Source organism: Salvelinus sp. IW2-2015, unplaced genomic scaffold (assembly GCF_002910315.2).
Source record: "Salvelinus sp. IW2-2015 unplaced genomic scaffold, ASM291031v2 Un_scaffold807, whole genome shotgun sequence".
In the NCBI taxonomy this organism is placed as follows: domain Eukaryota; kingdom Metazoa; phylum Chordata; class Actinopteri; order Salmoniformes; family Salmonidae; genus Salvelinus; species Salvelinus sp. IW2-2015.
The window spans coordinates 431-12617 of NW_019942618.1; the positions used below are offsets into that span (position 1 = coordinate 431).

Genomic DNA, 12187 nt, shown 5'->3' on the forward strand with positions numbered 1-12187 from the left:
GGAACCACTATCACTGCCCGGCCATCCTGAGGTCATCAGGACGTTGACTTTTGTATTTCTAAAGTATTTAAAGAATGCCCGTTAGATTGCAATATGATTCAACATCACATCATATTGCAAATATAACGGGCATTTGCAATATGATGTGATGTTGAATCATATTGCAAATCTAACGGGCATTCTTTAAATACTTTACAAATGCAAAAGTCAACGGTCTGATGACCTCAGGATGGTCGGGCAGTGATAGTGGTTCTCTCTCCATCGCTCGTTTCGTGAAATTTCATCATGTCGCTTTATCCTCATGGTACCTCCCCGTTGAAACATATTGCAAATGTACAAAAGTCAACGAGCAAGTCAGTGTCCATCAGTCAAATAGATATTTTCAGACACCAAACTGATACCATCTGACTCCAAACTCACTTTTTCCAACTCCTTTAGATGCCAACTATAACATATTTCAGAGCAGGCCCAAAATTCACAGCGCCTTCTATTTAAACCATAATAAAACAAATAATACGTAGTTATGTTCTAGCTGCGGGTCCAGTTCACCCATTATGTTTAGCCCTATGTGAGGCGACCTCGAATCCCAAGTTTCGGCTCGATAGGTCATTCGGTGCCCGAGAAAAACCTAATTGGTGCTGAAATTCCACTTTTTTCATTGCCTTGCTACGGGGTCCTTGAATGAGCAATCAAACAGGCTTGTTGGGGTCTGTCTCTATGGGCCGAGCCGGTTTTCAACGCACTAGTCTTGAGACTCTGGGACTTTCCTAAATGTCGTCCGTTTCGTTGAGGTCAAATGAATTGAAAACATGGCAAATACACGAGGCTTTTTATCGATCCGGGACCTTCTAGAGCCACATAATTCACTGTGCACAATCGACCTGAGGTCTAGAACAGGTTTGTAAATTTTCAGAACTCTAGGTCTGACGGTTCTTTAAAAGTTGGAACAAAAGTAACTACTACAGGCACTGTCTGCCTCTTAGCCCCTCAGTGTGTCCCTCCAATCATTTCTGTGTCGGTGTTTTTTTTTTTTTTTTGAAATCTGATGGGATGAAGGACTGATTTACAGTTCATGAGGGTTGTCTATTCACATATATGAAGTTTTGGAAAGATTTGACATTTTTAACCCTTCGAAACAGCCAATTAGACACCAGTTATGGCACTTCCGGTTGTCACAGGAAGCTATAAATAAACACATATCATCACTGTAGTTAGGCTGTTACATAATCCTGAGTTTTAAGTCTGTATGTTAAAAATTGACTGATTTACATAGGGCTGAATGACTTTTCTCTCCAAACTGCAGGTTGGCTATGGCAAACACTTTTAGGGTGATTTAACCACTTCCGGTTGCTCCAGGAAGCTTAGAATCAACACAGGTAGACCTCATGGTGGCCTGATGGACTGACATCAAAGACAGGTTCATAAGACATTCATAACCCACATAGGCTTCAGGTTGAATTTAGAGGCGCAGTCAATGTATTCCAATGGGGAGACATGTCATTGTAAATTGTTTGATGTAAACACTAGCTTTTAACTGTTAAGGGTTAATGCCACAAGGTCAAGGTTAGGCTTGCACAGATCGGGAGGACCTTAAGAACATTCCTGAGGTGAAATTGTGCTTCTAACGTTAACGGTTCTCTCTCTGTCACCAAAAGCAAATTAAATTGACATTGAGGTCAAAAGGTCTTTGTGTCCGTCTTCTTGTAATGGTCGCTGCGCTCAGACCGAACGAGCTACGGTCAAGCGGGGCATCTCGTTGAACTCGGCACGGCCTGGAGATAATAGTAATACCGTTGCAGGCTTTGTGTGTCTTTAAGCACCGTACTTTTTCACTCCATCCTTCCTTTTTGTGTGTGTGTGTTTGTGTGAGAAAGCTGTCTGTTGGGAAAAATGACTGATTACAGTTCATGAGGGTTGTCTAATCACACAAGTGAAGTTTTGAAAAGATCTGACCTTTATTACCCTTCAACCTGACCCTATGCACCATTTTAAGGTACTTCCAGTTGACATAGGAAGCTGAACGTGAACACATACCCTCCTTGGGGAGGCTCTTATATAAATTTGAGCTTTAAGTCTTTATGTTAAGAACTGACTTATTAACAGAGGGTTAAATGAGTGTGTGTTACTTCATAAAATCACATAAAATCACAGAATTCTCGCAGAGCTTCGAGACCCACTTTAAAATGTTCGTGTGAACAAACTGCAACTGGATCTGTGATTTTTTTGGAAAAGAAAATCCTCTTCGTGAACATCACCAAAGGGACAATGTACTATTTCTCTTAAATTACGATAGATAAACGGCATTTTTTTTTTTTCCTGACACCGTACGCTTATGTACTTTGACGTGAAGCGGTCAAATCGCACCCTACTTTTCGTTTTTGACCTTTGATCCCAGCAAAATGGCCATAACTCAAAAAGCGCCGAAGCCTCGACGCCATCTTGTTCGGGCCAACTTCCCTTTACTCCAAACCTACGCTCGCCGAGTTTCGTCTTCGAATATTTTCCGTTAGGAGAAAAGGCCGCGCTCGTTTGCCCCGTGTTCGTGCGCCTGCAATATGATTTATTTTCCGCCTTGTGGGAATTTTCGAGAATGCGGGGAGCAAGTCAAAAATTTGTTATTTTTATAAAACGGCGACCGAAAGTCCGAAACGATTTCTGAGATGACTTCCCGAAAGAGCTCCCCCGCGCCCTCGGCCCGACGCCGTCCGCGATTTTCCCGGACGACGTCGGACGTCTAGTAAGGGACCGTACGTTAGCAATATGAAAATCTTCACCGATCATACGGCTCCCGTACCAGATGTCCCTTAAGGTATGTTAATCTGAGTGCTCATTCTGTATCCAAGTCTGTCGTTGTGTTTTTATGTATTTATTTTTTATTTAACCTTTATTTAACCAGGTAGGCCAGTTGAGAACAAGTTATCATTTACAACTGCGACATTGTCAAGATGAAGCAAAGCAGTGCGACAAAAACAACAACACAGAGTTACACATAAACAAACGTACAGTCAATAACACATTAGAAAAATGTATGTACAGTGTGTGTGAATGTAGAAGAGTAGGGAGGTAAGGCAATAAATAGGCCAAAGGGGAGAAATAATACCTGCCGGAGCACGTGCTAGGTGTGGGTGTTGCTATGGTGACCAGTGATCTGAGATAAGGCGGGGCTTTACCTAGCAAATACTTATAGATGACCAAATGTAATTCTTTGCATAGACTTGTATGAAAAAATTTCACTTTCATTACGTTTTTCTGATTAATTTCACAATAGCATAATTAAGAATCACCCATTGAGAATTAGGGCTTATAAAGGGAATCATTCAACCTTATTCACAGTGTTTTCCCTGTACACCAAGTCAGAACCTTAGGATAAAAAAACGGGGCTTATAAGCAGACAATGAAAGCTCTTACAATATTCGATGATGACATTTCTCTAAAACAGACTATAGGCTGGCTACATGTGCACCAGAACACATAGGCTAAATTATGAGGGGAAATGGGACAAAATTATTATTAAAATTTTGTCATCAAAATTTTATGGTGCTTTCAAGACAACTGGGAACAACTGGGAAGAAAAAAAACAAAGTCGAATCATGACGTCAGTAATCTTCATGTCAGAGGTCTGGAAAGAGGCCCGAGTTCCCGACTTGCAGTTCTGAGTTAGATGACCGTTCAAAMCCTATTTTCTCAGTCAGAGCTAGTTTGTTTCAGAGATCCGAGTTGTCTTGAACTCACTGAAGTCTGAGATTTCACAGCTCAGAGTTTCCAGTTGTTTTGAACACGGCAGAAGTCGTGCTGGATTGACAGCATGGCCAATGTTGAATATTTATCCTTTTAAGCTTGGAAAAGAGAACCTTAAACCCAGACTTGGACCGAACACCCACAGCCACTGATTTCTTCCAATTCACTCATTGTTGAATTTGCGATTTCCAACTTCTTGTGCAGTGTAGTGTTTGTTTGTGGCTGGCTGGCTGCCACACCACCACAGAAATCACTGAGCTAGGATGAAAAACCTGCGTTTTTGAACTGCCTTAATCCAGAAAGCAAAAAAGAGACCATGTTTGTATGCAGCTTTATCAACTCAATGATTGTTGTTGTTTTTTAACATTGTTTATAAACTGATATGTGAAACGTATTAATGCCAAAATAACAAGTTAAACAGGCAACAACAAAAAAAGATAATCAAATGTTTAATCTGAACAAATTCTACATCACCACAAATAGGATGTATTTCGCTGCCACAAATCACATATGAAACTGGGAACTTCCAACCGTCGTTGTGGTGTCATGGGACGTGTTGGCAGCGCACCTGCTGTGGTTGAGTTGAGTGAAGAAATAAAATGTATATATATATATATCTTCTTTTTTTTTTTGTGCTCTCCAGTGTTATGTTTGTTCCTTATATAATGACAAACCAGGACGTAGGTTTAACTACTTTTAATGAACATATACTTCAGCTAGAAAACTCCATGTTTAGCCATGCAAGGCATTCTTTATCCATCTCCCGCGCCCGCATAGCCTACTGGGTAATTTAGTCTAAATGTTATTAACACATAACAACACATCTTCTTTCCTTTAAAACCTCTCTGGGATAGCGGGACGGTAGCGTCCCACCTGGCCAATAGCCAGGGAAAATGTAGAGCGCCAAATTCAAAACAATTATATAAAATCAAACTTTCATTAAATCACACATATAAGATACCAAATTAAAGCTACACTCGTTGTGAATCCAGCCAAGATGTCAGATTTCAAAAAGGATTTTCGGCAAAAGCATAAGATGCTATTATCTGATGATAGCACAATGTCAACAAAGAGAGTGTAGCATATTTCAACCATGCCGGCGCTACTCAAAACACAGATATAAAATATAAAACATGCATTACCTTTGACGAGATTATTTTGTTGGCACTCCAATATGTCCCATAAACATCACAAATGGTCCTTTGTTTGATTAATTCCGTCCATATATATCCAAATTGTCCATTTATTTGGCGCCGTTGATCCAGAAAAAAACAGCTTCCAATTTGCGCAAAGTCACTACAAAAATATCTCTAAAATTACCTCTAAACTTTGCCAAAACATTTCAAAGTACTTTTGTAATACAACTTAAGGTATTTGTAAACGTTAATAATCGATCAAATTGAAGACGGGTCTATCTGTTTTCAATACAGGAGATCAACAAACAAACGCTACATTTTTTAGTCTTGCGCAACTCTCAAACAGTACACATGACGTTACTCTACTTTCTGATGGCCTTCTTCTTCTTTGCACAAATGAATAACCTCAACCTATTTCCTAAGACTGGTGACATCCAGTGGAAGCAGTAGGAACTGAGACCACAGTGATTTGAAATCTTGCTTTCCAATGAAACCTCATTGAACAGACAGTGACTTAAATTGTTTTAGTTTTTTTATGGTTATTCCTCTGGGTTTTGCCTGCTACATAAGTTCTGTTATACTTACAAATATGATTCAAACAGTTTTAGAAACTTCAGAGTGTTTTCTATCCAAATCTACTAATAATATGCATATCTTATATTCTGGGGATGAGTAGAAGGAAGTTGAAATTGGGCACACTATTTTTCCCAAAGTGAAAACTCTGCTCCCTATCCTAGAGAAGTTATTAAAAGAAAACTACTTTTCTATGTAACTACACATGTCACATCACATTTGTTTCCTCGACCTGCATAACATGCAATTTTCAATAACACACATTTCTTTCCCCAAATATTTTTTTCCTTAAAAAAATTATATATATTTTTTTCAACTAAATATAGTCTGTCCAACAATACTCTATTGTGGCTCTATTTCTTTTCACATTAACAAAACATTCAGTCCAGGTGACCCTTTTTTGTAAAAAAAAAATATATATATATACACTGCTCAAAAAAATAAAGGGAACACTTAAACAACACAATGTAACTCCAAGTCAATCACACTTCTGTGAAATCAAACTGTCCACTTAGGAAGCACCCTGATTGACATAAATTTCACATGCTGTTGTGCAAATGGAATGACAAAAGGTGGAAATTATAGGCAATTAGCAAGACACCCCCAATAAAGGAGTGATTCTGCAGGTGGTGACCACAGACACTTCTCAGTTCTTATGCTTCCTGGCTGATGTTTTGGTCACTTTTGAATGCTGGCGGTGCTTTCACTCTAGTGGTAGCATGAGACGGAGTCTACAACCCACACAAGTGGCTCAGGTAGTGCAGCTCATCCAGGATGGCACATCAATGCGAGCTGTGGCAAGAAGGTTTGCTGTGTCTGTCAGCGTAGTGTCCAGAGCATGGAGGCGCTACCAGGAGACAGGTCAACCTCAGGAGGCTGAAGAAATTCGGCTTGTCACCAAAAGCACTCACAAACTTCTACAGATGCACAATCGAGAGCATCCTGTCGGGCTGTATCACCGCCTGGTACGGCAACTGCTCCGCCCACAACCGTAAGGCTCTCCAGAGGGTAGTGAGGTCTGCAGAACGCATCACGGGGGGCAAATACCTGCCCTCCAGGACACCTACACCACCCGATGTCACAGGAAGGCCATAAAGATCATCAAGGACAACAACCACCCAAGCCACTGCCTGTTCACCCCGCTATCATCCAGAAGGCGAGGTCAGTACAGGTGCATCAAAGCAGGGACCGAGAGACTGAAAAACAGCTTCTATCTCAAGGCCATCAGACTGTTAAAAGCCACCACTAACATTTAGCGGCCGCTGCCAACATACTGACTCAACTCCAGCCACTTTAAAAATGGGAATTGATGGAAATTATGTAAAAATGTACCACTAGCCACTTTAAACAATGCCACTTAATATAATGTTTACATACCCTACATTACCCATCTCATATGTATATACTGTACTCTATATCATCTACTGCATCTTGCCATCTTTATGTAATACATGTACCACTAGCCACTTTAAACTATGCCACTTTATGTTTACATACCCTACAGTACTCATCTCATATGTATATACCGTACTCTATACCATCTACTGCATCTTGCCATGCCGTTCTGTACCACCACTCATTCATATATCTTATGTACATATTCTTCATCCCTTTACACTTGTGTGTGTGTATAAGGTAGTAGTTGTGGAATTGTTAGGTTAGATTACTTGTTGTTATTACTGCATTGTCGGAACTAGAAGCACAAGCATTTCGCTACACTCGCATTAACATCTGCTAACCATGTGTATGTGACTAATAAAATTTGATTTGATTTGATTTGATTACATCAGGAGACGTGGAGGAGGTCGTAGGAGGGCAACAACCCAGCAGCAGGACCGTACCTCCACCTTTGTGGCAAGGAGGAGCACTGCCAGAGCCCTGCAAAATGACCTCCAACAGGCCACACATGTGCATGTGTCAGCATATGGTCTCACAAGGGCCTGGATCTCATCTCGGTACCTAATGGCAGTCAGGCTACCTCTGGCGAGCAATGGAGGGCTGTGCGGCCCCACAAAGAAATGCCACCCCACACCATGACTGACCCACCGCCAAACCGGCCATGCTGGAGGATGTTGCAGGCAGCAGAACGTCTCCACGGCGTCTCCAGACTCTGTCACGTCTGTCACATGTGCTCAGTGTGAACCTGCTTTCATCTGTGAAGAGCACAGGGCGCCAGTGGCGAATTTGCCAATCTTGGTGTTCTCTGGCAAATGCCAAACGTCCTGCACGGTGTTGGGCTGTAAGCACAACCCCCACCTGTGGAGCCGGGCCTCATACACCACCTCATGGAGTCTGTTTCTGACCGTTTGAGCAGACACATGCACAATTGTGGCCTGCTGGAGGTCATTTTGCAGGGCTCTGGCAGTGCTCTTCTTGCACAAAGGTGGAGGTAGCTATTCCATTTGCACAACAGCATGTGAAATTTTATGTCAATCAGTGTTGCTTCCTAAGTGGACAGTTTGATTTCACAGAAGTGTGATTGACTTGGAGTTAATTGTGTTGTTTAAGTGTTCCCTTTTTTTTTTTGAGCAGTGTATATATTTTTTAGCAATTTCTCAATAAGCCTTTCAGGGGCTCTGACAGTCCTTTTTGGTCGTTCTGCTGAAGTGCTTCCTGAAACAGTTGGACAGCGTTCATTGTCAGTCAGGGTGTTCTGACTGAATCGTCCATTTCTAAAGACATTTGATGCTTCAGCAGTATCCTCCTGATGATCCTCAGTCCCTTGTGTGAATGGCTGAAGCCTTAGATCCACTCTGTTTCGTCTCAGTTGTGACCCATGCTCCGTTTGGATCTCATAGGATCGCGGTGCAACTTCTCTCTGCACACCCTTGCTGCATCCAGGTTCCTGTATTGATGTCTCGGAGTCGTACATGATCTCCAGGTTTCAGTTCAGGTAAGTGTCTTGCACTTTTGTCATGTGACCAACAGGGGGTTCTAGGTGAGTTTGGTGCTGACTCACCTGGGGTCACCGAGAAGTGTTCCGCCTGCCCTCTCGACTCCCAGACAGGCTCCCCCAGCACCGGTGTGTCCTCTCCGACCACAGCTGGTGCAGGAGGAGCCTCCTCCTCGGTACCCCTCGGCACGGCCCCCCCCTAACTCCATCGGAATGGGAGCGGGAGCGCTAGGWAGTGGAACAGACAGGACCCTCTCCGAACGCCTGCGGGCAGCCAGCAGATTGTCCAGCCGGATAGACATGTCTATTAGTTTGTCGAGGGAGAGAGCGGCGTCCCGACACGCTAGCTCCCTGCGGACGTCCTCCCGGAGACTACACCGGTAGTGGTCTATCAGGGCCCTGTCGTTCCACCCAGCCCCAGCGGCCAAGGTCCGGAACTCTAACGCGAAATCATGCGCGCTCCTCCTCTCCTGCCTAAGATGGAATAGTCTCTCACCCGCCGCTCGGCCCTCTGAAGGGTGGTCAAATACGGCACGAAAGCGGCGGGTGAATTCTGGATAGGGCTCCTTTGCCGAGTCTGGACCATTCCAGACCGCGTTGGCCCACTCCAGAGCACGACCCGTCTGGCAGGAGACGAGGGCACTCACCCTCTCCTCATCCGAGGGAGTTGGTTTCACGGTAGCCAGGTACAGCTTGAGTTGGAGCAAAAAACCCTGGCACCCAGCCATTATTATTTAACCTCTTGCTCTTTTGCACCCCAGTATCTCTACTTGCACATCTATCACTCCAGTGTTAATGCTAAATTGTAATTGTAATTATTTCGCCTCTATGGCCTGTTTTTTGCCTTATCTTCCTACTCTTCTACATTTGCACACACTGTACATACATTTTTCTATTGTGTTATTGACTGTAAGTTTGTTTATGTGTAACTCTGTGTTGTTGTTTTTGTCGCACTGCTTTGCTTCATCTTGACAATGTCGCAGTTGTAAATGATAACTTGTTCTCAACTGGCCTACCTGGTTAAATAAAGGTTAAATAAAAAATAAATACATAAAAACACAACGACAGACTTGGATACAGAATGAGCACTCAGATGAACAATATTTAATAAAAGTATAHTTTTTTTATTAACTTAACATTTGATGAAGAGCAACAACAGGCACGATTYTCAAATAGATAAATAAATACATTCATAAATAGGCCTACATAAATAAATAACCTTGATAAATAAATAAATACATGTATAATATTGCTGTTTGACATTGCACATTGCATGATTGTAGAATAGAAGGCTTTTAAAATCAAGCACAATTGTAAAACACAATAGTAAAAAAGATCTGCAAGTTCAAATTCATGTTCTGTTGGACCACAGAAGGCTATCAGAGTTRTGTTTCAGAATGAATTCTAGGGTGTACAGGAGCTCTTTTCGAACCACTTCCCAGGCGCAGTAACTGAATTCCTGAGAAAATAAAAATAAACTGTTAGGGCAATGTAGGGTAATATTGTCCTATGTAGAGATATTATCAAAACAATGTGTCTATTTGTTTTCAACCTATATTCTACCTTTTCTTTTAGGACTGCTGCAATGTTCCCAAAGTACGTCTTCAGGCCCTCTGCCCTGATGGGATAATCACTTGTATCCACACTGCCCATCATCTGCCAGAAAGAAAGAAAGAGGCAGGCGAGAATAATAATTAAAATCATCCATTATAGTGTATTTGCGTGTACCCTACTTTTTATTTTAGGACAGCGGCGATGTTCATAAAGTACGTATTCAGCGCTTTTGCCCTGACTAGATAATCACGTGTATCCACACTCCCCATCATCTGACAAAAGAAGAAAATAATTAAATGTCACCATAACACACTTAAACAGTTAAGTATCTGTATTGGCATAGGTAGGTACTCACACATTTGCTCTCTTCATCTGACGGTAGAAATGTTCTAAAATATCCCAACTTCTGTTGGTCCACATCGTCGGCAGCTCGTCGGTTCCAAACAATGTGTCGATTTCTTCAATGTCTCATAAATAGCCTTAGCACCACTGCTGCTCAACTGAAACGGACAACAGCAATAATTTCAAATAACATAAATGGCAGTTTAAAAGTTTTCTATTTTCTAATCCTAACGGATGCAAATACTCTTTCATGCTGTAAAGAACCCTTGGATATGCTCGCGTGCCCTTACCTGTGGCGCGCGCGGAGGTTGCAAATGCGGTGGCTGGGAATGACATGCAATTCTCCTGCAGGCACTCTAGAGGAAAATAACCCCCTGAAAGAAAGAGAAAACACATGGTTTCACGTTGAGCTATTCAGTTAAACATAGTTGATAATACATCTCAAGTCAAAAGTAATTTAAAAAATGTACCATGTCTCTCAGTAGGTTGTGGGTTGTTCGCACCAGCTGTCCTTGTAGCTGGCAAGGCATGGGCATCGAGAAAACTTGCACGAGGCAGAGGAAGGCGCTCATCCAAGTGATAGTCTGAATTGCCATTCTTAGGGTAGTTAGATGATCTGCTGAAGATGTCATTGTTAGTTGAATATAATCCTGAAATAATTAATTGAAGCCTGAAGCAATGATCAAATGATAGCATGTTGTTGACTTACCTGTTGCCAGTATATTGCAAATTTCTCCAGTCAGAATGTGGTTTTGTTCTGAATCCATTATCTCCGGATTTCTTCTTTTCGGTGTGCTTCCACTTCCCCTTCATCATGTTTCGAGTTTTCCCTTCATAGGAGGCACATTGTCCTAAGTAGGTTTAAAAAATGTAACTCAAAGCCTCAAACGTTGAGAGAGAGAGAGAGAGAGAGAGAGAGAGAGAGAGAGAGAGAGAGAGAGAGAGAGAGAGGGAGAGGAGAGGAAGGGTTAGAGAGAGCTAGAGAGAGAAGGGAGAAGAGAGAGAAGAGAGAGAGAGAGAGAGAGAGAGAGAGAGAGAGAGAGAGAGAGAGAGAGAGAGAAAGAGAGAGAATCGACCGCATAACTTTACAATGAATGCAGTAGACCTCTTCATGTCTTTATCAACACCAACATTAAACTAATAGCACTTTTATGGACTAAGGGAAGGCCTACTACAATGTTTGTTTGTTCATCACAAAACTGCTATTTGCTTATTTGTTTGTTTCTCTCTCGCTCTGTTCGTGCGTGCGTGTGTCTGTGAGAGATGGAGTGAGAGATGATCATTTAATATGATCTCGTTCTGTTTGCATCTTCTGTCTTTAATCCCATTCATGTCTAWACATTCGAATTAAACTGTTGATAATAACTGAAGATTATATAGAAATTAATCAGCATTTTATGACGTGTGTATCTGAATAATCAGGCTAAAATTAACATTTGACTATTTATTACTTACGAGAAATTAAATTAACCAATGTGCTAACGTGTTGTGATAACATTATCGTAGGCTTAGTAGAAAAATACCTAAATCCTAATTCCTAATAACACCACATCTCATCGTCTTGGATATGCTTAGTTAAAGGGGCAATTTCTGTGATTGCTACATCCAATTTTGGACTTTTAAATGAATGATACACAGGCTACCTATTGACTCTTGAAGAATATATAACTTTTAAAGGCCTCATGAGCTCAGTCCACCTGTCTTACCTCAACAGAACCCAAAATGTACTTTTTTATAATATTGTTTGAAACGATATACATCTAAACAAACACTGTATAGCTTTAAAATGTAGTTGAAACTAAAATGTTGATCTCTTGGATGGTCATTACTTGAATCAATAGCTCTCTGACAGCGGTTACTTTTCTGGAACCCCATCCCTCATCTATTTACCAGAATAGTGGTTGAGTGACCACTATGGTGTTGTTTTGAACTGTAGATTGCCTATTAACAA

General features: G+C 41.6%; 1 pseudogene; it reads right to left on the minus strand.

Annotated features, from left to right (window-relative positions):
- Positions 1–9444: 9444 nt before the first annotated feature.
- LOC112068967 (interferon alpha-1-like) lies at positions 9445–10845 on the minus strand (annotated as a pseudogene).
- Between the last annotated feature and the right edge of the window lie 1342 nt (positions 10846–12187).